This window comes from Piliocolobus tephrosceles, chromosome 16, assembly GCF_002776525.5.
Source record: "Piliocolobus tephrosceles isolate RC106 chromosome 16, ASM277652v3, whole genome shotgun sequence".
Taxonomy (NCBI): Eukaryota; Metazoa; Chordata; class Mammalia; order Primates; family Cercopithecidae; genus Piliocolobus; species Piliocolobus tephrosceles.
The window spans coordinates 11,355,263-11,381,221 of record NC_045449.1 but is presented as its reverse complement, the minus strand read 5'-3'; the positions used below and the strand labels follow the sequence as shown (position 1 = coordinate 11,381,221).

General features: G+C 42.3%; 1 protein-coding gene across 1 annotated transcript in view; it reads right to left on the bottom strand.

Moving 5' to 3' along the window:
* Positions 1–25,959, bottom strand: part of SHISA6 (shisa family member 6) — a 328,227-nt gene that overhangs the window by 109,367 nt on the left and 192,901 nt on the right. The window lies entirely within an intron of this gene.

The following is a 25,959-nucleotide window of genomic DNA, read 5'->3' as shown; positions in this document are numbered from 1 at the left end:
TAGTTATCACCTCCCCTACCCTGTGACTTTCTTGTGGTCAAGGACAGTGTCTCTCAGACTTTGGCATCATCAATACTTAGCATAGTGCCTGACACTTAGTAGGAGATCAATCATTATTTGTTGAATAAAATTGAATTTTATAGAGAATAATTATCTCATGGCCTACAGCAAAACCATACACAAGAAAAGCTATCGTTTAATTAGGATTTAATATACTTGACTAATACTCATATAGTTGCATTGCTAAAACACATTAATATTTAATTAATCTGAGTTATTTTGCAAGGATATATGTGTGAGTGTGTACAGTGATGGTTTGCATGTAATTTCACCTCTTCTTTCAGAAGTATGAAGTATATGCTGCAATGGACTAAAAGTTTGTGCTCTCTTGCCCCCAGTTCAGATGTCGCGATTCTAAACCTCAAGGTGATGGTATTAGGAAGTGGGAACTTTGGAGGTTAATTAGGTCATGAGGGTAGATCCCTCATAAATGAATTAGAGCCCTCAAAAAAGAGGCCGAGAAGAGCTCTCTTGCTGCTTTCTGCCACGGAAGGATATGGAGATGTCAGTTGTCTACATCCTGGAAAAAGGTCACCTCACCACAGCCTAACCATGCTGGCATCCTGATCTTGGACTTCCAGCTTCCACACTGTGAGAAACTAATTTCTATTGTTTATAAGCTACTCAGTCATTCGTACTTCATTATAGCAGCCTGCATGGACGAAGACGTGTGCAGATGCTTTCCTAAACATTTACACTAAATTTTGCTTTAGTGTCACATTCAGCTTCATCAAAGGCTATCTTTTAAAAGTCACATTAAAATCACCTCTCTACAGCTGCCTTTTCTAGAAAACAGTCACTCAGTGCCTCTATATAACGTAACTGCATGGTACAATAACATTATTTTAGATTTAGCACCAAGAAAATCATGATCTCCTCTGTGGAACTTGTAAGCTTCTCTTTCTGATAGCCAGATGTACACAACTGACCATCGTTTTCTTTTTGACATGGTTGCCAGGAAGTTCAGAGTCCCATCTGAATCTTGTTTACTGACTGTCAATCATTCTGTTAACTGCTTCTGTTAACTTCAGATGTGACCTGTATTTCTTGGGAGAATTATAAACCATCGTTTAGTAAACAAATCTCGGTTCCTTCTTTCCTTGGTGTAAGACACCGGGAGTGGCCTATTTGAGAAGGAGCTCCATCCAGCTAGCAGCTTCTCCTTTAGTGATTTTAGATTTGGGGCTCAAATTATTATTGTTGTTTTCATTTTTGTATTTTTTTTTTTTTTTTTTTGTCCAAAGCATCTGGATTCACATAGCCCATCCCTCTGAGCCCTGGTGAGTGACCTGTACTGGAGCTTACTTTGGACTGCTCTGGAGGACCCTGGCCTCACTGAGGATTTCTCCATAATTCCTCAAAGGGAATTTCACATGTTTCGTATAATCTGGGTGGATATTCCTTATGGGTGTTTTCATAAAATACGGTAACAGCAAAACAAAAATTTAATTTTCTCCTTCCTTCCTTTTTTTTTTTTTCTTTTTCTTTTTTTTGAGATGGAGTCTCACTCTGTCACCCAGGCTAGAGTGCAGTGACACAATCTCAGCTCACTGCAACCTCCCGGGCTCAAGTTATTCTTGTGCCTTATTCTCCTGAGTAGTGGGGACTATAGGCGTGTGCCACCATGCCCAGCTAATTTTTGTATTCTTAGTAGAGACGGGGTTTCACCATGTTGGCCAGGCTGGTCTCCAACTCCTGACCTCAAGTGATCCACCTGCCTTGGCCTCCCAAAGTGTTGGGATTACAGGCGTGAGCCACCATGCCTGGCCTCTCCTTCCTTTCTTGATCTTGACTTTTCTATTCCTCTTTTATTTCTCTGACTTTATTTTATAAATATCACTTATGATGAAATGCCTTAAATCCTTTACAGACATAAAAAAAAAATCTCTGTCCAGCTCTAACCAGAGACATTGGATAGCATATTTGTACACATTCATTTTCTCAGTATTTATTCTGCAGATATTTATTGAACCTTAAACTATGGACTAGACACTCTAAGCACTAGGAATATCAGAAGTAATAGTACTACTTCTACTACTATTTTTAATAATCTTAATTCTAGTACTATTACTGCTACTACTACTACTACAAGGTAATATAAGCAAATATTCATTGGGTGGTTACTCTGTGTGCCAGGCTTTATAAGACTTTATCTCTTTCAATCCTCACAATGATAGCACCTATAAAGTAGATGCTATTATTATGTCTAGTTTTCACATAAAGAAACTGACACACAAAAAGTGTATCTAACTTGTCTACATCCATGCCTCTACTCAGCCCCAGTGTCTCCAACTCTGTGATCTTAGCCTCCTTCCACTCCCCTCAATAGGCAAAATGGATAACTCCCTTTTCTTTGTTCTTGGAACCATTTTATCTTATTATTGTTTCTACTGCAGCACAAATCATAGTATATTGCAATTATGTGTTCAAATGGCTAAGAATTGCCTTGGACTCCAGTCTTCTTGAAGACAGAGATGTACCTCATTATCTTCATGTTCCACAGGCCCACTCTTACAGAGGGATGGATATGCAAATTCCTACCCATACACGTTAGGTTGAGATGTGCAGCCTTTGACTGAAGGCTCAGGCAGCTGTGAGAAAAAAAGAAAGTCTTCAAATCCCAGGGGTGTCCTTCAAGACTCCTGAAGACAAGGCTTCTCAGGCCGGGTCAAGTACGTGTGTCACAACTGTCAAATGCAACTTCCACTCAAATACCTAAGACAGCCATTGGGAGACAGAGCAGCATACCTCAGCGTAATCGTTGGCCCTTCAACTTCAACTCAACTTTAATCTAGTTCTTGGCTTTCTTTTTCTGCTAAGAACCACCAGGATGGACAGGATTTAGCCCTATTTCATTTCCCTCCTTGTCTGAGTTCTGGAGGAAGTGCTAATGAGCAGTCGCTTGGCTAAAAGGAAGGCTGCAGAAGTCAGGTGAGACATCATTAAACTGGACGCTCAAGGCCAGCCCAGCCCCGCATCACTGCACTGCCTATACTGTCCATCTACGTGCCCAGGGCCCTGCAGCCTCATGGTCCCCAGCCTTCTTCCCCGATTCCCACGGGTAGTGTGAGCTTTATCTGTAGGAGCATCCTGTCCAAAGGCAAACTTAGATCATTGGAATCTATTAGCATAGATTAGACTAGCAAACGGTGCTGAGTCTTTACTGTGAGCCAGGCACTGAGCTAAACATTTCACATGCTATTTTGTTTAATCCCCACAACAGCCCTCTAAGGGAGGTACCATTATTAGTTCCATTTTCAGTTGAGGAAACCAAAGCTTAGAGGGGTTAAGTACTTTGTCTAAGTTTGTGAAGCCTGAGCTGGAAGTGGAACCTGAGACCTGCTTTACATAGCACAGTGCTTTCTCTGCCAGTCTCTCAGAAGCAAGGCTCTGGTGGAGTGACAGGAAGGATAGATGGGTATTTTGGAGGAAGTGAGGGATGTGAGGGAGAGGGAAAAGCCAGAAAGCTGGGGGTCTCGATTGCTGGGTAAATCCAAATGGTTCAGGTGCTCACTGACTCTAGGCAGGGTGGTTTGTTGCTGGCAGCGCAGCATTCACTTACATTCATGTGTCCATAAGTCTGAGACTCCATTTCTTTAGCTGTGCAACAGGGGCAACCATAATAAAACATCATAGTACTCCAAGTGTCAAATGCCAAAATGTTGATGAGTAACCTCAGAGTATGGCACCACGTTTGTGAGGCTGATGATGGTGGTGAAGAAGGCCCTATACCCCCAGAAAGAGGATCATGGAAGGGCCCCACTAAAAGGGCCCCACTAAAAGGAGAGAGGCAATGCTGCAGTTTTCCTACTTCCTGGCTTTGCCCATGACTACCTCTGAGGAGTTGCTCAGGGCACTGTGCTTGTTAGGAACAAAGGGCCTCCGGCACGCTCATTTTGCAAAGGTGAAGTGTCTGCAGAGCTGCTCACTGCTCACAGAAGGCCCCCTTCGAAGTTTCAAATAGGTAGTTCCCAGCGCTGGGTCAGTGCCCTTCATCATAGCACCAGACACAACTCAAGGTCCATCCAAATGAAGTTAGTGGGAAAAAGTGGCAGGATCCTGGGTATTCCTCAACTTAATGCAGGTGAAAAGGTCTAACCCTGTGAGCCTCACAGTGGGTATAAATACATTCTGGGCTTGAATCTCAAATCTAGAACTATCCTTTTCTCCCCATTCCCCACTCACTACTAACAACATCTTGTAGTTCTCAGTAGAACTGCAAAATGGAGGATAATTTTAGCCTTTCTTTTCCTGATTACAGATGCTTAAACTAGAAGTGACACTTAAAATGTTTAATGCCATCTCTCATTGGGTTCTCACAAAGCATGTACTCTAGTGTGTCTCCTGATGAGCATTTCATTCCTGATGGAGATGGCTCACTCCAACTGAGGACAGCTTAGATGGTTTTACACCTTCCTTATGCTAAATCATCCAAGTAGATTCATGCTCCTGATGGTTCTAGAATGTCCAGTCTCACCTTAAAAATGAAGCAGCTTCACACTTCGATCCCCAAAGTCTTCTATTTTTCAAAACTTCCCATTGTGGGTAGTTTGAAATCTGTTCTGTTTACTCCCCTGATTTTGTTTACCATGTGTTGGCTGTTTCAGAGAAGTCAGCCTTTGGACTGCCCCAGTCTACGCCTTTAGCCTGGCTTCCTGACAGCAGAGAGAAGGGCCTGAGATGGGCCTGTAGTTGAAGTCATGGAGGGAAGAAGGTTTTTTTTTCCTCAGAAGAGGCGGAAGCTCTGTGAGAAGGTGGCAGTGAGCGACTAACTTTCCTAACTTTCCTTCCTTCCTCCCTTCCTTCCTCTCTCTTCTCATTTCCACGATGTCCTCTCTACTTCACCAAGCCTTTACCTTCCTGCCTCCTTTCTTCTTGCTCAGCCATTTCTCTTGGTCCCAGGCTATCTTTATCCCACCTCCTCTCTCCCATCTCTCAATGGAAGTGTAAGAAAAGCATGGCTGGGAGTGTCTGCAGCAGGACAGGGCAAAACGCACATCTCTTATTATTAACTCCATTTGAATGTCGGAAGCAGGCCAGTGATAGCAGAGGTCACAGAGGTTGTGGTGGTGGTTGTGGAAGTAAGAATAACAAGAGTCTTTATGCATTATGTGGCTATTACTTGTCCTAGATTATCCCCAATTTTATTTCTCTAAGAATCCATTTGCTCATCTACATTGGATGATTCATTGCTCATCCAGTGTAGATGCTTAGATAAATGAAGGCTTGTCCACACCCTCAGACAGGCAAGTGATAGAGTAAGAGTTACCCCCAAGGCTGTTTGGATCCAAATAGAGAATCCCCATTCTCTCTCCCATACTCCCCTGCTTCTTCATTCACTCCTGGGGCAAAGCCAGATGCAGCAGAAATGTATGGAGGAGCAAGGTCAAAGGTGAAGGCAGGAATTGAGGACTGGCATGTTCTCTTGTTACAAATTGGATTTTCCTCCATCCTTCCTTTATATCCCCTCTACCGTCCAAGAAACTCTACAAGTCACTGGATGACTTTCATTGTTGGCTAAAGTTAGATGCAAATTATGAAGTAGCAAACATTCGCTTATGATTCCTACCAATCTTCTATGTCTGCACTTCTTTACGTTTCCCACAGCCTCTAACAGACAGGAAATACCTGTAGGGCAGTGTCCTCATCTTGGTCTTTCTTGTTTCTTGGGGACCTAGTACGGTGCTCAGCACTAAGCAGGTTCTAGATAAATATGGAATGAATGAATGAATGAATTGAATTAACCGTGTCAGCAGACCCAGGACCCTCAGGCTGCCTCCTGTTTATTTGGGGTGCACCCTGCTATTCCCCACCTGGGTTGTCTTTCCCTTTCCTCACCAAAGTACAATTAGGGTCCATCCCCATAGTATGTTGCAAATTAAAATAGAGAGTGAATGTCCTCTCTTTTCAATAAAGGGACAAAAAACATGAAAGCTGTCATCAAGACCATAAAACTCTCCCCAAAGCACTAGTCCAAAAGAGAGACAGGAAGAGGCAGAGTTGCATTCCGATGTTTTCAGGATCAGGCGTGTGATTACTCAGAAGAAAGGGAAGCAGAGGGTTGAAGGAAGAACTTACGTTTCTTAAGTGCTACTAAATGCAGGGTAATTTTTTACCTGATTTATTTGATGTCTCTATCTTGTAGATGGCATTTAGAATTAGTTGGACTTAGTTACTTCACTTGAGTGATGGTGTCACTTGTTTAAGGTCACAGTTAGTAAGTTGTAAATTCATGATTCAACTTGGAAATGCTGGACTCCAGGGTACCCATTTTTCCCCCAACAAGTCTAAGAAGCCATTAGTTTTTGAAGTTTCCACGCATAAAGTATGTGACTCTTCACTGCTGCATGCTAAGGCTTTCCAATGTTACTATCTGAATGGCATGGCTTGGGAGGAGGGCTGAGTGCTGCTCAGAAGGCTGGCCTCTGTGCCAACTGCCCCCCACCTGTAGATGTACGTTATTCTAACATTCTGAAGTGGACACTATCCATGACCCACCCAGAGTCCTCCGACCCCCTCAACCGCGTCCATGCATTCCTCTTTGAGGTTACATGTGCTTTTGCCTCCAATGCACAAAAGTGCCTTTCTTCTTTGAAGGCTTTTCTTGTGTGTAAAAAACTGAAAATGCTTGGAAATTGATGTCCCTCAGGCATACCCTTAGCCAATGACTGACAGGTACAGGAGTAGGAGAGCCCAGCCCCTAGGTCAGCACAACTCTGAGGTGTAATTAACACCCCAGAACCCCCTGTAATATCAGTCCTTGGGGCCACTGCCTGAATCTTTATATTTACTTCCCGTCTTGTTCCCTGCCCTTCGTCCTTGCTCTCCTTCTCCTATTCCCTTACCAGTCTCCCCTGAGACTTGCTATAAATCAGTTGCACATGAATCTTCATCTTAGGGGAAGCCAACCTTGCCATAACTCCTACCTCATCATCTATGACTTAGATCCCTAAAGGTGAGTCATACTCTGGCCCATTGCTTTCCAATAGGATTAATTAACAATGTCTTTTAAATAGAGTGAGTTCACTCCATAAGGCTATTGTTATGGACTGAATTATGCCCCCTCAAAATTCACGTGTTGAAGCCCTAACTCCCAATGTAACTATATTTGGAGATAGGACTTTTAAGGAGGTAATTAAGGTTAAATGAGGTTATAAGGGTAGGAAAGTTTGATAGGACTGGTGTCCTTATAAGACACAGAGCTAGGGTGCTTTCCCTCTCTCTCTCTCTCCCTCTCTGCCTCCCAGCACAAACAGAGGAAAGGCCAGAGGAGCACACAGCAAGAAGGTGGCTGTCTGCAGGTCAGGAAGAGAGACCTCCCCAGACACCAACACTGCTGGCACAGTGATCTTGAACTTTCAGCCTCCAGAAGTGTGAGAAAATAAATTTCTGTTGTTTAAGCTCCCACGGTCTGTGTTATTTTGTGCCCAGTCTGTGTTATTTTGTTATGGCAGCCCTGGCAAACTAATACAGTTACTAATGAAACACTCTAGGTTTTTAAACATAATTTGATGTTTAATGTTTGGAGAAGAGTGAGGACGCAAATATGGTCAAAATAGTTTAGTTTGTGAAAATAATGCTTGGGTCAAAACAAGTCATTAAATAATTAGGAATTAAACAAAACCCATGTTCCAAGCATCTGCCCTGTACCAAGCAGGGAATGAGTGATACAGCAATGGGCAATGCACAGCACTGGCCCTCAGCAGGCAGGGTGGTATGAGACAATCTTGGAGAAAGGGTGGACAGTAAGTCTGGCATAAATCCTTATCCACCCTGACTCAACCTGCCAAGGCGCAAAACGTCACCATAAGCAGTGACATTATGGCTGGAGTCATCTGATCGCTATCTCCAACATCATCATCACCAGCCCCACCTTCACCAGCAGCGCCCATAGCTGCAGCCCCAATGTTGAAGAGACCCTGGTCAATCTCCCCAGGGATACCTAGGCTGTGTTGGTTGCTCTTCAAAGCAAAACCACCACTACACCTGCTTACAAGAACCTTTTACACATTGGGACAAATGCAATGGAATAAGAAAATGAGTCAGAGAAACACATGGCATTACAGAGCCATGTAAGCACCGGAGTGCAATGTGCCTGGGGAGCTCTGTTTTGAGGACTTGGAAAAATGACAGATTGAAGAGCCACTCTATTAGGCTCTTCAAATGTCTAAAATAGAATGCTTTACTAAAACAACTAAGTAAAATAAGTTATTGATAAGTAATATTCACTAGCATTGGGATTCATCCATGTGTTTATACATTCAACAACTATTTCTCAGTGTCTGCTGTGATCAGTCCTGAAGATATAGCAAAGTTCATGAGAGTGCCTCCCCTCATGGTGTTTAAAGTCAAGCAGAAAAAGCACATTACACAAGTTATTAAATCGATTAGTATGAGTACAATCAAGAAGAAACAAAGGGATGCTGTTAAAGTGACTAACAGAGATCTGATAAAGAATAGGGATGTGGTGGAGTCAGAAATCCATAAGTAATTGTGAATTAATATTTCCAAGAGAATAATACAACTGTACTACTGATAGAAAACCACACGGATATATAAACAGAAAGGTACAAGTCAGTGTCTGTATTAGTTTGCTTGGGCTGTCATAATGAAACACCAGACTAGGTAGCTGAAACAAAAGGAATTTATTTTCTCCCAGTTCTGGAAGCCTGGAAGTCCAAGATCAAGATACCAGCAAGACAGGTTTCATTCTGAGGCATCTTCTCTTGGCCTGTATAGGCTGCCATCTTGCTGTGTGCCCACATGACCTTCTCTTTGAAAGTCCAAGGGGAGGGGTAGAGAGAGAGAAAGAAAGAGAGGGACCAGACCCAAGAAAGAGAGGGACCAAAAGCTGGAGCTCTTCCAGCTTTTCCCCCTGGAAGAGCTCCCCAGGCATTCAGCCTCTGGCCCTTGACATTCAGCTGCAGGTTACCCTCAGAATCAACATCTATCCTGAGAAGCTCTGGTGTTTCCCCAAGTCTGGCTACATATTAGATACTCCAGTCAATGCTAACACAACTTGGTTTTTGAGGGAAATAGTTTTGTCATAATACTACATCCTTCTGTTGTTTTTAAATAAAAAGGAAAAACAAAAAGAAAGCTGTACATCAGGTAAAGCAACACTCCATGTTGGCCTGATGCTTTATGAAGTTTTGGGAGGTAAGCGTGGAGGCACCTTAACACCAATTTTCGAGCAAAAGTTCTAGAAGCTGGTTTAGAACTACACACCTATGGGTACACTTGATGAAAACTGCAAAAGGCTATGACAGGCCCAGAAATATGACCAGCAACCCCGTGAGCCTTTGGGGCATCTGAAGGAATTGAAAAATGATATCCCCTTCAGATGAACAGTAAAAGCCAAGGTACTGGAATTCTCTTTGTTCTGCCTGGCATTTGGGGGTGCCCAAGGACCTGTGTTTTTAACAAAGATGACTTTATGACTGTTTTAAGGATTGAACAGATTCTTGTACACGGTGCCAGGTTTCAAGTTAGGTCCTCTTAGTATAAGCTTTCTTTTCTGAATCTGAACCTATTTGCCTTGTCATTTCTAAAAATCTAGTAGGTTTCTGGATATTGTAAAGGTACTGAGGACAGATACGATTGTGTAAATTTCATAGTGTTTTATTTTGAGGTGAGAGTTTTGTTATAGTTTATAAAATATATTTTCCTATTCAGACCTCAGGGCTATTTAGGAACCTACAAATAAATGTGATTCCCAGCAGCTATAATTTTTGATATTCCAAAAGTTAATAATCTTTACGTTAAATATAATGTGGTATTATTCAGCAAAAAGAATGTTTTTCCCTTTTAACTTCTAACAAATTGTGTATCTAATGTTTAAAAATATGGAAAAAAGTGATAATGTAAAAATGTGGAAGAATTGTGGCTAAAGAACAAAAAAATCACTTGCTAAATAAAACACATTCTTATGGTTAAAAAAGGGGGGGGGACAGAGAGATAGAGAGAGAGAGCTCATAAGCTCTCAAGCCTCTCTTTTTAAGACACTAATCCCATTATTAGGGTCCCATCCTTGTGACCTCATCTAACCCTAATTATCTCCCAAAGGCCTCATCTCTTAATACCATCACTTTTGGGGTTAGGACTTGAACTTATGAATTTTGAGGGGATACATTTAGTCCATACCAGTGCCTTTTTCAACAACTTTTAACTGTTTGCCAATCTCTAAAACCTGTGAAATAGGCTAGGATAGGAAGATTTAGAAATGTAGTAATACATTCTCCCTTCCCTGTCCTCTGCTTCGGATATTTCTTTGCATGTCAGATTCAAAGACCATTTAAATACACTAGATGATAGAGACTAGAACAGTGTGTTGGCCAGAAACATCTTAAAACATAGGAGAAAATGGTAATAGGTATCAGTAAAATAACATATAAATCTTATATGTCTTATGTAAGTCTCTCTTGTACCTAGAGAAAAATTCTAAATGTGACACAAGGGACACCTGAAAAAACTAAAAAAGAATTTGTCTAAACTTAGTCGCACCTCTTGTTTTATGCTCAGAAACATGGGAATGCTATGTTTATAAACCTGTAAAAGTAACTGATTTCAGGGGCTGTCAAATGTCTGGGGAGATCATGCCAAGGTCAGTGTGCACTGATGTTAGACACCACTCCAAATACGAAAAGAATACAGACTTGTGAGAAAATTAGGGAGGAAAAATATTTAACCCAGGTGATTAGAAAAAGTGTTGCCGGCCGGGCATGGTGGCTCACGCCTGTAATCTCAGCGCTTTGGGAGGCTGAGGTGGGCAGATCATGATGTCAGGAGTTCAAGACCAGCCTGGGCCAACATAGAGAAAGCCCGTCTCTACTAAAAATACAAAAACTAGCTGGGTGTGGTGGTGCATATCTGTAATCCCAGCTACTCAGGAGGCTGAGGCAGGAGAATCGCTTGAACCTGGGAGGCGGAGGTTGCAGTGAGCCGAGATTGCGCTACTGCACTCCAGCCTGGGTGATAGAGCGAGACTCAGTCTCAAAAAAAGAAAAAGAAAGGTGTTCTGAAATAAGAAATGTCCTGGGATATAGTGCATGTGATTCTGGGCATGCTGGGAGTAATGCGCACTGATTCTGACCTCTCACAACCATTTTTCCTTCTTTGACAACAGCCTCTTGATTTCATCTTGAGAAATTACCTATTTTTCCTTTGGCGCAGTCTTGTTTGGATGGCAGATCCCCAGATCAAGTCCCTAAGATGTTCTCCTGGGGCTCTGCATCTTGAGTAGAGTAAACAAACAGCAGAACAAGGATGGGTGAATGTCATTCAATCCATCGGGTCTCTCTTACAAGTGGATTCTCTAGAGTATCCAGGGTCCTGAATGTTTCTAAGCCAGAGTTTTAGTTTATTTTTTGAAGGTTTTCTGAATGTAACCTTTTAAAAAATATATAACAGCTAGGTATATACCCAGTAATGGGATTTCTGGGTCAAATGGCATTTCTAGTTCTAGATCCTTGAGGAATCGCCACACTGTCTTCCACAATGGTTGAACATGCACATGTATGTTTACTACAGCACTTTTCACAATAGCAAAGACTTGGAAACAACCCAAATGTCCATCAATGATAGACTGGATCAAGAAAATGTGGCACAAATACACCATGGAATACTATGCAGCCATAAAAAAGGATAAGTTCATGTCCTTTGCAGGGACATGGATGAAGCTGGAAACCATCATTCTCAGCAAACTGACACAGGAACAAAAAACCAAACACCACATTTTCTCACTCATAAGTGGGAGTTGAACAATGAGAACACATGGACATAGGGAGGGGAACATTACACACCAGGGCCTGTCAGTGGGTAGAGGGCTAGGGGAGGGAGATCATTAGGAGAAATAGCTAATGTATATGAGGGGTTGATGGATGCAGCAAACCACCATGGCACATGTATACCTATGTAACAAACCTGCACGTTCTGCACATGTACCCCAGAACTTTAAGTATACTAAAAAAAGAATAGCTGTATTGAGATACAATTCACATGCCATACAATTCACTCATTTGAAGTATATGATTCAATGATTTTTCGTATATTCACAGAGTTGTGCAACTGTTACCACAATCAAATTTAGAACATTTTCATCGCCCACAAAGAAACTCTGTACTCATCAGCAGTCACTCTCCATTTCCTCCTTCTCTCCAGCCCCAGGCAATCAATAATCTACTTTCTGTTTCTATAGATTTGCCTATTCTGGATATTTCATATGAATGGAATCATACAATATATGTGTTTTTTTTTTTTTTTTAATACAACACTGGCTTCTTTCACTTTGCATAATGTGTTCAAGCTTTGTGTCTGTTGTAGCATGTGTTGGTACTTCATTCTTTTTATGGGTAGACATATGCTGTTGTATGAATGTGGTGTATTTTATTTGTCCATTAATCAGTAGATGGATTGACATAGATAAAGTGGTTTCTCCCCTTTGTTTTTATGAGTTATTCTATGTCCTTCCAATAAATTCCTTCTCTAGTGAAGTTAGTCAGGGTCAGTTACTATTGCTTGAAGCTAAATAACTGTAACAGATCAAATTTTCTCTATAACTGCCCATATAGAACATATATTTCAGATGCAGTGGCCCCTAGGGTTTAGGTGGCATGCAGCCCTGTGCCTCATTCAACTTCAAACTTTCTTTACAGGACTTTCAGTGAAGTAGGCTGAGTGTAAACATCAGGTAGCAAATCAGAACTTACAGATAATTGAGTGTTTTGACTGTTGATTCAACAGTCCCATTCTCACTGACTCAGAGGAGTCCACCCTACTGCGTGTTGCGGGAGAAAAGCTCATGGCCAACAGCAGAACCTATCCTATGCAGAAGTATGAAGTCAGAGAAATCCATTTTCATTTTTAATCCTTGTGGCTTCCTCTTAATAAACCATTCTTCCACCACCACCTCAATGCTTTTATCCTTTCTTCCCTGATCTCTCAACTTCCATTTTCACGGAAGAACCCAATATTGGTTTTATAAACCCTCAGGGTGAGTCTGAATCTTTTCTTTTCCCTCTTACAAGCAAATTTGCTTTTAGGATTCTAGTGTACCTAAAGAGCACTCTGTTAATGGCAAGGCATTTGACCTCAGTTTGTTATATCTGTATAATGGGAATGTGGGGCGGTTGGACAGGCCAGTGATGTTTCAACTTTTGTCAGCAACAGAACCAATTCTTCAAGTGCTATCATAGGTGGAAGCCTAAAACACAGGTGAACCCAAGGAAGAGCTACTCTGTTTCTGTTTTTGTTTTGTTTTTGTTGTGTTTTTAACTTAGAATACCTAAGTCTGCCTTTCAATGGTACACCATGCCCGGGTGTGTATACAGACTGAATAACTTATAAGGAAACCTGCTGTTGGAGAAACAGGGAACGGATAGCTCTTGGACAAGATCAACCCCTACAGTGGGGTTTTCTGAAACATGGGTACCAAGTCACATGCTGGAAGTTTGAAGAAGGAATGGATCTAAAAAACATCTTGGACTTAAGAGATTAAAGAAACAAAATTAGCAGCTGGCAGTGTCCGCAATATCATTTCCTCTGGAAGCATGCTTCCTCCTCAGACCATAGGAAAAGCTAGATTTAGTATGCAGCTGAAAATACTACATCTTTTACTCAGTTGATATACCTCCATCACTGAGCAAAGTCTGAGGCAGCCACAGAAACCGGTGTGGTGGTGGGTGTGGGTAAGGGGGACAGAGCCATAAAGGGCAGCTTATCCTGCTCCACACTCCCCTCTCTGCTGTTTCCTGTGTGGAGGGTATAGTTGTCTACCAAGGGGACTGCATCCATCTAGGAATTCTGGACAGTGAGCAGCAGCGAGGAAGTACAGTCCTCAGTGGTATGGAGCAGAGTGGGGAGACGTGAACAATCAGAAGAGCAAGTTGCTGGGCTGATGACTCAGGGAGGACTTGAGAAGAGAATCCTGTCTTTCCAATGGAAGAAGGTGTGGGAAGCTGATGCCAGGTGACAACATAACCTACGCTTCAGTCCCTCCCCAGATTATCCCAAACCCTGGCACCCCAGCCCTGTGTCAACCAGTCAGTCCCCCGCCCAATGAGGGGAGACTAACTTAGCAAATGCCCATTCCAGCCATAAAGGCTCCTCTGTGACAAGCTGCTCTGATGTGAAGATGCTGCTTCCGTTAAGCCTCTTTCAAAAGCCTCATGCTGTGCTATGTGTGTCAGAACAGGCTTGGGAAGGGATAACGCTTCTCCTGCTCTGTTTGTGTTCTTTGCTCTTCCAAAGTAAGAAGCCTTCAGAATGAATGAGGCAACGATGGAGTTCACACCGTACCTCTGAGTAATGCTGTAGGTGCCTCTAGGCTCTTATTATGCCCAGCTGCATCCAGAAATAGAAGTCCGTTGGTATGCGGACACCATGGAGCCCAGGTCAGCCGAGGTAAAGGTGAGCCCTCATGCTGCCATATGATATAAATAGGGCTCTCTTGAGGCAGCCTCTACACTCCCTCACTCCCTTCTCCTGCATCTTCTCTTCAATGATACATCAGTCAGGATAGGGTAGATTATGCCAGAGTAACAAACACCCCCAAACCTCTCATGACTCCAAACAAAAAAAGTTTATTTCTTCTTCATGCTACATATTCATTGTAGATTAGTGGAAGGCAGGATGAGAGCATCTCTTTATCATAGTCCCTCAGAGACTCAAACTTTGCTGGTGCCATGCCAGGGGCCTCTGAAGGGCCTTGCGGTAAAACACTTGGTCCTGGAAGTAAGACTTCAATTCTACTCATATCGGCCACAACCAGTCTCATGGCCTCGCCCAATCACAAAAGGGCCAGAAACTGCAGTTCTCCTATGGACTCAAGAGTGGGGAGGTCCAGAAACGTTCGACAAATAGCCCTAATGACTAACATCGATGGAAAGATTTGTAGTTTTAGGGTCAGAAAAACTCTGGGTTGTAATCTTAACTCTGCTCTTCTTAGCTGTGTGACACACAGCAAATTATTGAAGTCTGTGATCCTCAGTTTCCTCATCTCAAAGGTGAGGAAAAAATACCTTCCTTGGGGCATCTACTACTGTTTACTACAGAAAATGGGTCATCGATAAAAATTAGTTCCTTCTTCCTTTTCCTATTCAAATACCTGATCACAGGTAACTATCTTGATGGACATGATGTAATAATCACTTTCAACTTGAAGGCTAAATGCAGATAAACATTAAAGTTTATTGGGTTTTTTTTTTCCAACTCCTATGAGGGTTATTTGAATTTTTTCATTTTTTATTTATTTGTTTTTGAGATGGAGTTTCACTCTTGTTACCCAGGCTGGAGTGCAATGTTGCGATCTCGGCTCACTGCAACCTCTGCCTCCCAGATTCAAGCGATTCTCCTGCCTCCGCCTCCTGAATATCTGGGATTATAGGCATGTGCCACCAGGCCCGGCTAATTTTTGTTTGTTTGTTTGTTTTTTAGGTAGAGATGGGGTTTCTCCAGTGTTGGTCAGGCTGGTCTTGAACTCCCGACCTCAGGTGATCCACCTGCCTTGGCCTCCCAAAGTGCTGGGATTACAGGTGGGAGCCATAGCACCCAGCCGGATATTTGAATTTTAATGGGCAAAAAGTTCAAGTGGACAGATGGACTTTGAACACTATGGGATGAAACTTTCTGAACTGGCTCCTATGGTTCCCTCCCCCAACCTTAACACCTGTGTGAAACGCCCTCCCATTGTGACTTGCAAAAGTGATGGGATAGCACTTCTGAGATTAAGTAATACAAGACTGTGACTTCCATCTTTTTTGTATTCTCTCTAACTGGCCCTCTCTCTTGACCACTCTGATGATGCAGCTGCCATGTTGGAGGGGCCTACGTGGCAAGGAACTGAGGGCAGTGTCCAGATAACAACTGGCAAGGAACTGAGATTCTCAGTCCGACAGCCCACAAGGAACTGGATCCTGCCAGCAAACACTGAGTGGATTTGAAAGCGGATCCCTCCCCAGCTGAGCCTTCAGAAGACTGTAGCCCCAGCAACTGTGTGATTGTAGCCCTGTGGGAAACTATGAGCCAGAGGCACACGGCTAATCCATGACCAGATTCCTGACCAAGAGAAGCTATAAAATAATAAATGTGTGTTGCTTTAAGCCCCCAAGTTTTGAAATAATGTTATACTGCAATACTAATATAAACATTACTGAATGCCAAGCATTCTGCTTAGCGCCATAGCCCCAGATGGGTAGGACATATCCCTGCCTTAAAGAGACAACCTTGCTGTCACCACTCAGTCCTCATACTCACCGTCCCTCCTTCAAACAAGGACAGATCTTGCATTGAATCTGGTGTGGCCATGCTCAGAGTGGGCCTTTTCAGGATGTACATGTTCCTCCTCTGACTACCAATTTCCTCATGCTGAACTCTACCTTTGCCATTATAAAAGACTGAGCACATCCACATTTATCATCTCTATTCAAGTTCTTTGATCAGAGACAATTTGGTGTGGTGCTTAAAATCACAGATTCTGTCATCAAGCTTGGTTCCATCACTAATTAACTGTGTGTCTTTGGGAAAATGAACTCACCTCTCTGTGCTTCAGTGTTGTGTGTAAAAGGGGATGAAATAGAACTTGAGATAGGAGAGGGTAAAATGTGCATAGTCTAGTAAAGAGTGTAGCCCAGCGACTGGGAGATAGGTAAGTACTTAATAGATGTCAGCTGTCACTAATCTCAGACTTCAAGCTTCATTCTACAGGCAGAGTGTTTGTCTGGTGAGTATCTATACTCTCTCATTGCTATTCTAGTCCCAGCAATTACACTCCATCTAAATTAGTAGACTAGGGGCAGCTGGAGCCAAGAATGGTCATAATTCAGTTCAACTCTATTTATGAGCTGTTCCCTCGCCTCCACCCAAGAACAGGGTGCCATGAATCCATGCCAGGCATTGTATGTGAATTTTTTTTTTTGTTTTTTTTTTTCTTTCTACTCATGTGGTGGACTTGGGTTTTCTGTCCTCTCTACCTCCTTTTGACCCTTACACTACTCACCTTTTGCTGGAAGCAAGTCCTTTAGTACATTAATCCACCTAAGTAATGTCATGAACACAGCCCATAAGAGGCAAGTTGTGCAGAGGATATTTTAAGTTAATTAATTAAGTAGTTAATTAACTTGAGGATGTTTCACCCTGAGCAGTGAGGGTCTAAGGTGAGACAGGACTGGCCAGTGCAGCACTGAGGGTGTCAGTATCATGAGTTGGGATGGAAACTGGCAGAATAAAGCTTAGGCTGGAAGGTGGAGGAGTAGACAAGGGAACAGGAAAAGATATGAAAGAGGAAGGGTGGGGCGCAGTGGCTCACGCCTGTAATCCCAGCACTTTGGGAGGCCAAGGTGGGCGGATCACAAGGTCAGGAGTTCAAGACCAGCCTGGCCAGAATGGTGAAACCCCATCTCTACTAAAAATACAAAAAATTAGCCGGGCGGGGTGGTGGCACATGCCTGTAGTTCCAGCTACTCTGGAGGCTGAGGCAGAAGAATTGCTTGAACCTGGGAGGCAGAGGTTGTAGTGAGCCGAGATTACACCACTGCACTCCAGCCTGGGCAATGGAGCAACACTCTGTCTCAAAAACAAACAAACAAACAAACATGAAAGAGGGGTTGTCCTGGGTGTCACTGACTGAACAACCAAAGAGGAACTTTAGAAAAGTTTTGCATTATCCCCAGGGCTCTGGGGCACATTTCTAATTTACAAATATAACACTACTAGTAGTTTCTGGTAATGACTTTCCAGCCTCTACAAGGGTGGAGAGACAGGATGGCAACGTGATGTTGTTATTGTTTTCTGCAAAGAAGGGTTGTGGATAAACAAGATGGAGAAGGTGAGAAAATGAAGGTGGACGATCTGGAATATCTGGGTCAATGGATAAAGATGGAAGGATCAAGAAACGCTTTCTAATCCCCCCCCAACTTTCCATGTGGTACCATTCCTCCAACTTTCAGAATTATTTAACACCATGAGTCACATCCAACCAATATTTGCTGCTCATTGATCATGTAAAAAAATCTCTATTTACTCTAAATTTATTAAGATATTTATCTAGACTTATTAAGTTTTGAGAGTGGTTCAAAAATAAATATAATATTTTCTTGCAGTGCTGTGAAGATAAACAGTTTATAGAACCTCACATTCTATTTCCGACAGAGGTGCTCTGGGCAAAGCCGTCTACCTTACACAGCATCATTCTCTGTAAGTGTGTACTGCACCCGTCATCTCTTGCTAAGACATCATGTTTTACTTTCTACAAATCTACTTAACTTCCTCTTAAATCACTTACTTTTCATTTTTGCTATTGGGGAACATCATATGGTTCATACTTGCCATGATTATTCTCTGTCATTCCAATTAGAATTGCCTTTGACTGATTCTAAAACTACATCTTTCAAGCTACATAAGCTCCTGCCTAGTTCATGAATGCCAGAATTGTGGCTAATAGATATTTATTCTTACATGGCCTCTTTCTATGCTTAGAATGCTTGGCACTTTCAGGATTTCCCTCTCACCTTCTGTCATTATTTTAAAAAAAAGAATGAAATTCTTAGACTCTCCTTGGAAGGTCACTCATGTTTTCGCTGGTGTGGTGAACTTTTGTTTTTGCCATCTAATATCCATGCATCCTCTTTCTGGAAACCACTTCCTGGTTTCCTTGTGGGAGGTAACACCCACCCTTACTCTTAGCTTAATGGTTGAGGTGAATTTGTGCTCATTCCACAGTGGGAGCATGTTCAAGGCTCAATTTGATCAGTGCATAGCTCTCTCCTGTCTACAATGAGTGGTTCAGTGTTGGGCTTAGGATTCTATCAAAGCTAATGAGATACAATGGGTGTTGCACTGGGGCTGCAGGGGAAGAGATTTTTGCTTTTCTTGCAGTACAAAAAACCTAGGGGATTTAAGGGCTGGAACTGCCATTGCCATCTGGCTACAACCACCATCTGGCTTATCACATGATGTCCGCAAAGAAAGCCAATGTAACTGAAGATACAGTACAAAAGATTTAAAAAATACCTGAGTTTCATGACAGTATTTTTGAGGTCCAAATCTAGTGGTGCCTAAAACTGGATGTAGCCCTGAGGTTTTCATCTTATATAAACCAATAATTTTTCACTTTAATTAAGCCAATGTGGGCTGAATTCTCTGTCACTTGAAGCCAAAGGAATTCTTTATTAGTGAAAAGCCATTTTTTTATGTCTGAAAATGTGGCTATCTGAAAAATCGAAGGCAGAGGAACAAAAGCCGGAAATGGAAATGATGTTGTAGAATGACTACTGCCAGCCCTACTAACTATAAGATGAGGAAGCTGAGGGCCAGGGAAGGGAAGTCTGTGCCTGTGCTAACAACATAGGCGCTTAGTGGTAGAAGTGAGCATGACCTAGATTGGCCATTCAGTTCTCTTTGTCACCTCCTCCCACGAAGATTGAAATGGGCTCTCATTTTCTATAAGGGTGACCTTTCTGGTTTGTTTTCAGCCACCCTTAAGAGCTCACCATGCTGAGTTACCTCTTTTGTCCTTCTCCTGCTTCTCCTTTGCTTTCTTCTTTCTCCTATTTGATGTAGATTTAGTTCTTTAAAAATTTTTATTTTGAAAGATTTCAAACACATAGAAAGAACAGAAAAACACACATAATATGTGGCTAAATCTAGATTTAACAAATGTTAATATTTTGTCATTTCCTCAGTTTTTTTTTCTTTCTGAGACGGAGTACGGCTCTGTCGCCCAGGCTGGAGTGCAGTGGCACGATCTCTGCTGACTGCAAGCTCTGTCTCCTGGGTTCATGCCATTCTCCTGCCTCAGCCTCCCGGTAGCTGGGACTACAGGCACCCACCACCACGCCTGGCTAATATTTTGTATTTTTAGTAGAGATGGGGTTTCACTGTGTTAGCCAAGCTGGTCTCAATCTCCTGACCTTGTGATCCACCTGCCTGGGCCTCCCAAAGTGCTGGGATTACAGGCGTGAGCCACCGTGCCCAGCCTGTTTTTTTATTTTAAAAAAAGATAAGACATTTCAGTTATAGGTGAAGTCCTGCTGCTTCTTCCTTCCCTTCTATCCTATCCAGCAGTAGCTACTATCTTAAGTGTGGTTGTATTTTTCTTAATTGTGCTTTGCACTTTAAATCACAAAGAATAGATACTTCAGTATTGGGCTTTATAATTGTAGGCCAATAGTATTGTACATATCCTGTCGTAGCTTGCTTTTCTTGGTGTTATGTTTTGAGATTTATTTATGTTGATGGAGGTAGATGTCTCGGTCTTTATTTGTGTTATAATGTATCTATTTTGTCATATCTCATGAATGATAGTTTAGCTGGTTATAAATTGATGGTTGATGGTGATTTCATACACAAAATCCTATATTGATGGTAAGTTTGCCTCCTCACATCATTTGACACTATTGTGTATGCTGAGAAGTCAGCTGCCAGTCTGAATTTATTTCTATGTAAGAAGCCTATCATTAATTTCGATCTGCTTTAAAATGTTACATGTGACGTTGGATTTTGATTATTTCACTTCCTCCATGGTCATTCATCAATGTTGAAAAGTACTTTACCGGGGGGCGGAGCAAGATGGCCGAATAGGAACAGCTCCAGTCTCCATCTCCCAGCGTGAGCGACACAGAAGACCGGTGATTTCTGCATTTTCAACTGAGGTACTGGGGTCATCTCACTCGGGAGTGCCGGACAATCCGTGCGGGTCAGCTGCTGCAGCCTGACCAGCGAGAGCTGAAGCCGGGCGAGGCATCGCCTCACCTGGGAAGTGTGAGGGGGAAGGGAGTCCCTTTTCCTAGCCAGGGGAACTGAGACACACAACACCTGGAAAATCGGGTAATTCCCACCCCAATACTGCACTTTAAGCAAACGGGCACACTAGGAGATTATACCCACACCTGGCCGGGAGGGTCCCACGGCCACGGAGCCTCCCTCATTGCTAGCACAGCAGTCTGTGATCTTACCGCAAGGCAGCAGCGAGGCTTGGAGGGGGGCGCCTGCCATTGCTGAGGCTTAAGTAGGTAAACAAAGCCGCTGGGAAGCTCGAACTGGGTGGAGCTCACAGAAGCTCAAGGAAACCTGCCTGTCTCTGTAGACTGCGCCTCTGGGGACAGGGCTCAGCTAAAGGAGCAGAAGCCTGTGCAAACGCAAACGACTCTGTCTGACAGCTTTGAAGAGAGCAGTGGATCTCCCAACACGGAGGTTGAGATCTGAGAAGGGGCAGTCTGCCTGCTTAAGTGGGTCCCTGACCCCTGAGTAGCCTAACTGGGAGACATCCCCCACTAGGGGCAGTCTGACACCCCACACCTCACAGGGTGGAGTACACCCCTGAGAGAAACCTTCCAAAGCAAGAATCAGACAGGTGCACTCGCTGTTCAGCAATATTCTGTCTTCTGCAACCTCTGCTGCTGATACCCAGGCAAACAGGGTCTGGAGTGGACCTCAAGCAATCTCCAACAGACCTATAGCTGAGGGTCCTGACTGTCAGAAGGAAAACTATCAAACAGGAAGGTCACCTATACCAAAACCCCATCAGTACGTCACCATCATCAAAGACCAGAGACAGATAAAACCACAAAGATGGAGAAAAAGCAGGGCAGAAAAGCTGGAAATTCAAAAAATAAGAGCGCATCTCCTCCTGCAAAGGAGCACAGCCCATCGCCAGCAATGGATCAAAGCTGGTCAGAGAATGATTTTGATGAGATGAGAGAAGAAGGCTTCAGTCCATCAAACCTCTCAGAGCTAAAGGAGGAATTACGTACCCAGCGCAAAGAAACTAAAAATCTTGAAAAAAGAGTGGAAGAATTGACAGCTAGACTAATTAATGCAGAGAAGGTCATAAATGAAATGACAGAGATGAAAACCATGACACGAGAAATACGTGACAAATGCACAAGCTTCAGTAACCGACTCGATCAACTGGAAGAAAGAGTATCAGCGATGGAGGATCAAATGAATGAAATGAAGTGAGAAGAGAAACCAAAAGAAAAAAGAAGAAAAAGAAATGAACAAAGCCTGCAAGAAGTATGGGATTATGTAAAAAGACCAAATCTACATCTGATTGGGGTGCCTGAAAGTGAGGGGGAAAATGGAACCAAATTGGAAAACACTCTACAGGATATCATCCAGGAGAACTTCCCCAACCTAGCAGGGCAGGCCAACATTCAAATTCAGGAAATACAGAGAACGCCACAAAGATACTCCTCCAGAAGAGCAACTCCAAGACACATAATTGCCAGATTCACCAAAGTTGAAATGAAGGAAAAAATCTTAAGGGCAGCCAGAGAGAAAGGTCGGGTTACCCACAAAGGGAAGCCCATCAGACTGACAGCAGATCTCTCGGCAGAAACTCTACAAGCCAGAAGAGAGTGGGGGCCAATATTCAACATTCTTAAAGAAAAGAATTTTAAACCCAGAATTTCATATCCAGCCAAACTAGGTTTCATCAGTGAAGGAGAAATAAAATTCTTTACAGATAAGCAAATGCTTAGAGATTTTGTCACCACCAGGCCTGCCTTACAAGAGACCCTGAAGGAAGCCCTAAACATGGAAAGGAACAACAGGTACCAGCCATTGCAAAAACATGCCAAAATGTAAAGACCATCGAGCCTAGGAAGAAACTGCATCAACTAATGAGCAAAATAACCAGTTAATATCATAATGGCAGGATCAAGATCACACATAACAATATTAACCTTAAATGTAAATGGACTAAATGCTCCAATTAAAAGACACAGACTGGCAAACTGGATAAAGAGTCAAGACCCATCAGTCTGCTGTCTTCAGGAGACCCATTTCACATGCAGAGACATACATAGGCTCAAAATAAAGGGATGGAGGAAGATCTACCAAGCAAATGGAGAACAAAAAAAAGCAGGGGTTGCAATCCTAGTCTCTGATAAAACAGACTTTAAACCATCAAAGATCAAAAGAGACAAAGAAGGCCATTACATAATGGTAAAGGGATCAATTAAACAGGAAGACCTAACTATCCTAAATATATATGCACCCAATACAGGAGCACCCAGATTCATAAAGCAAGTCCTTAGAGACTTACAAAGAGACTTAGACTCCCATACAATAATAATGGGAGACTTCAACATTCCACTGTCAACATTAGACAGATCAACGAGACAGAAAGTTAACAAGGATATCCAGGAATTGAACTCATCTCTGCACCAAGCAGACCTAATAGACATCTATAGAACTCTCCACCCCAAGTCAACAGAATATACATTCTTCTCAGCACCACATCACACTTATTCAAAAATTGACCACATAATTGGAAGTAAAGCACTCCTCAGCAAATGTGAAAGAACAGAAATTATAACAAACTGTCTCTCAGACCACAGTGCAATCAAACTAGAACTCAGGACTAAGAAACTCAATCAAAACCGCTCAACTACATGGAAACTGAACAACCTGCTCCTGAATGACTACTGGGTACATAACGAAATGAAAGCAGAAATAAAGATGTTCTTTGAAACCAATGAGAACAAGGATACAACATACCAGAATCTCTGGGACACATTTAAAGCAGTGTGTAGAGGGAAATTTATAGCACTAAGTGCCCACAAGAGAAAGCAGGAAAGATCTAAAATTGACACTCTAACATCACAATTAAACGAACTAGAGAGGCAAGAGCAAACACATTCAAAAGCTAGCAGAAGGCAAGAAATAACTAAGATCAGAGCAGAACTGAAGGAGATAGAGACACAAAAAACCCTCCAAAAAATCAATGAATCCAGGAGTTGGTTTTTTGAAAAGATCAACAAAATTGACAGACCTCTAGCAAGGCTAATAAAGAAGAAAAGAGAGAGGAATCAAATAGACACAATTAAAAATGATAAAGGGGATATCACCACGGACCCCACAGAAATACAAACTACCATCAGAGAATACTATAAACACCTCTACGCAAATCAACTAGAAAATCTAGAAGAAATGGATAATTTCCTGGACACGTACACTCTTCCAAGACTAAACCAGGAAGAAGTTGAATCCCTGAATAGACCAATAGCAGGCTCTGAAATTGAGGCAACAATTAATAGCCTACCCACCAAAAAAAGCCCAGGACCAGATGGATTCACAGCTGAATTCTACCAGAGGTACAAGGAGGAGCTGGTACCATTCCTTCTGAAACTATTCCACTCAATAGAAAAAGAGGGAATCCTCTCTAACTCATTTTATGAGGCCAACATCATCCTGATACCAAAGCCTGGCAGAGACACAACAAAAAAAGAGAATTTTAGACCAATCTCCCTGATGAACATCGATGCAAAAATCCTCACTAAAATACTGGCAAACCAGATTCAGCAGCACATCAAAAAGCTTATCCACCATGATCAAGTGGGCTTCATCCCTGGGATGCAAGGCTGGTTCAACATTCGCAAATCAATAAACGTAATCCAGCATATAAACAGAACCAAAGACAAGAACCACATGATTATCTCAATAGATGCAGAAAAGGCTTTTGACAAAATTCAACAGCCCTTCATGCTAAAAACGCTCAATAAATTCGGTATTGATGGAACGTACCTCAAAATAATAAGAGCTATTTATGACAAACCCACAGCTAATATCATACTGAATGGGCAAAAACTGGAAAAGTTCCCTTTGAAAACTGGCACAAGACAGGGATGCCCTCTCTCACCACTCCTATTCAACATAGTGTTGGAAGTTCTGGCTAGGGCAATCAGGCAAGAGAAAGAAATCAAGGGTATTCAGTTAGGAAAAGAAGAAGTCAAATTGTCCCTGTTTGCAGATGACATGATTGTGTATTTAGAAAACCCCATCGTCTCAGCCCAAAATCTTCTTAAGCTGATAAGCAACTTCAGCAAAGTCTCAGGATACAAAATTAATGTGCAAAAATCACAAGCATTCTTATACACCAGTAACAGACAAGCAGAGAGCCAAATCAGGAATGAACTTCCATTCACAATTGCTTCAAAGAGAATAAAATACCTAGGAATCCAACTTACAAGGGATGTAAAGGACCTCTTCAAGGAGAACTACAAACCACTGCTCAGTGAAATCAAAGAGGACACAAACAAATGGAAGAACATACCATGCTCATGGATAGGAAGAATCAATATCGTGAAAATGGCCATACTGCCCAAGGTTACTTATAGATTCAGTGCCATCCCCATCAAGCTACCAATGAGTTTCTTCACCGAATTGGAAAAAACTGCTTTAAAGTTCATATGGAACCAAAAAAGAGCCCGCATTGCCAAGACAATCCTAAGTCAAAAGGACAAAGCCGGAGGCGTCACGCTACCTGACTTCAAACTATACTACAAGGCTACAGTAACCAAAACAGCATGGTACTGGTACCAAAACAGAGATATAGACCAATGGAACAGAACGGAGTCCTCAGAAATAATGCCACACATCTACAACCATCTGATCTTTGACAAACCTGACAAAAACAAGAAATGGGGAAAGGATTCCCTATTTAATAAATGGTGCTGGGAAAATTGGCTGGCCATAAGTAGAAAGCTGAAACTGGATCCTTTCCTTACTCCTTATACGAAAATTAATTCAAGATGGATTAGAGACTTAAATGTTAGACCTAATACCATAAAAACCCTAGAAGAAAATCTAGGTAGTACCATTCAGGACATAGGCATGGGCAAGGACTTCATGTCTAAAACACCAAAAGCAACGGCAGCAAAAGCCAAAATTGACAAATGGGATCTCATTAAACTAAAGAGCTTCTGCACAGCAAAAGAAACTACCATCAGAGTGAACAGGCAACCTACAGAATGGGAGAAAATTTTTGCAATCTACTCATCTGACAAAGGGCTAATTTCCAGAATCTACAAAGAACTCAAACAAATATACAAGAAAAAAACAAACAACCCCATCAAAAAGTGGGGAAAGGATATGAACAGACATTTCTCAAAAGAAGACATT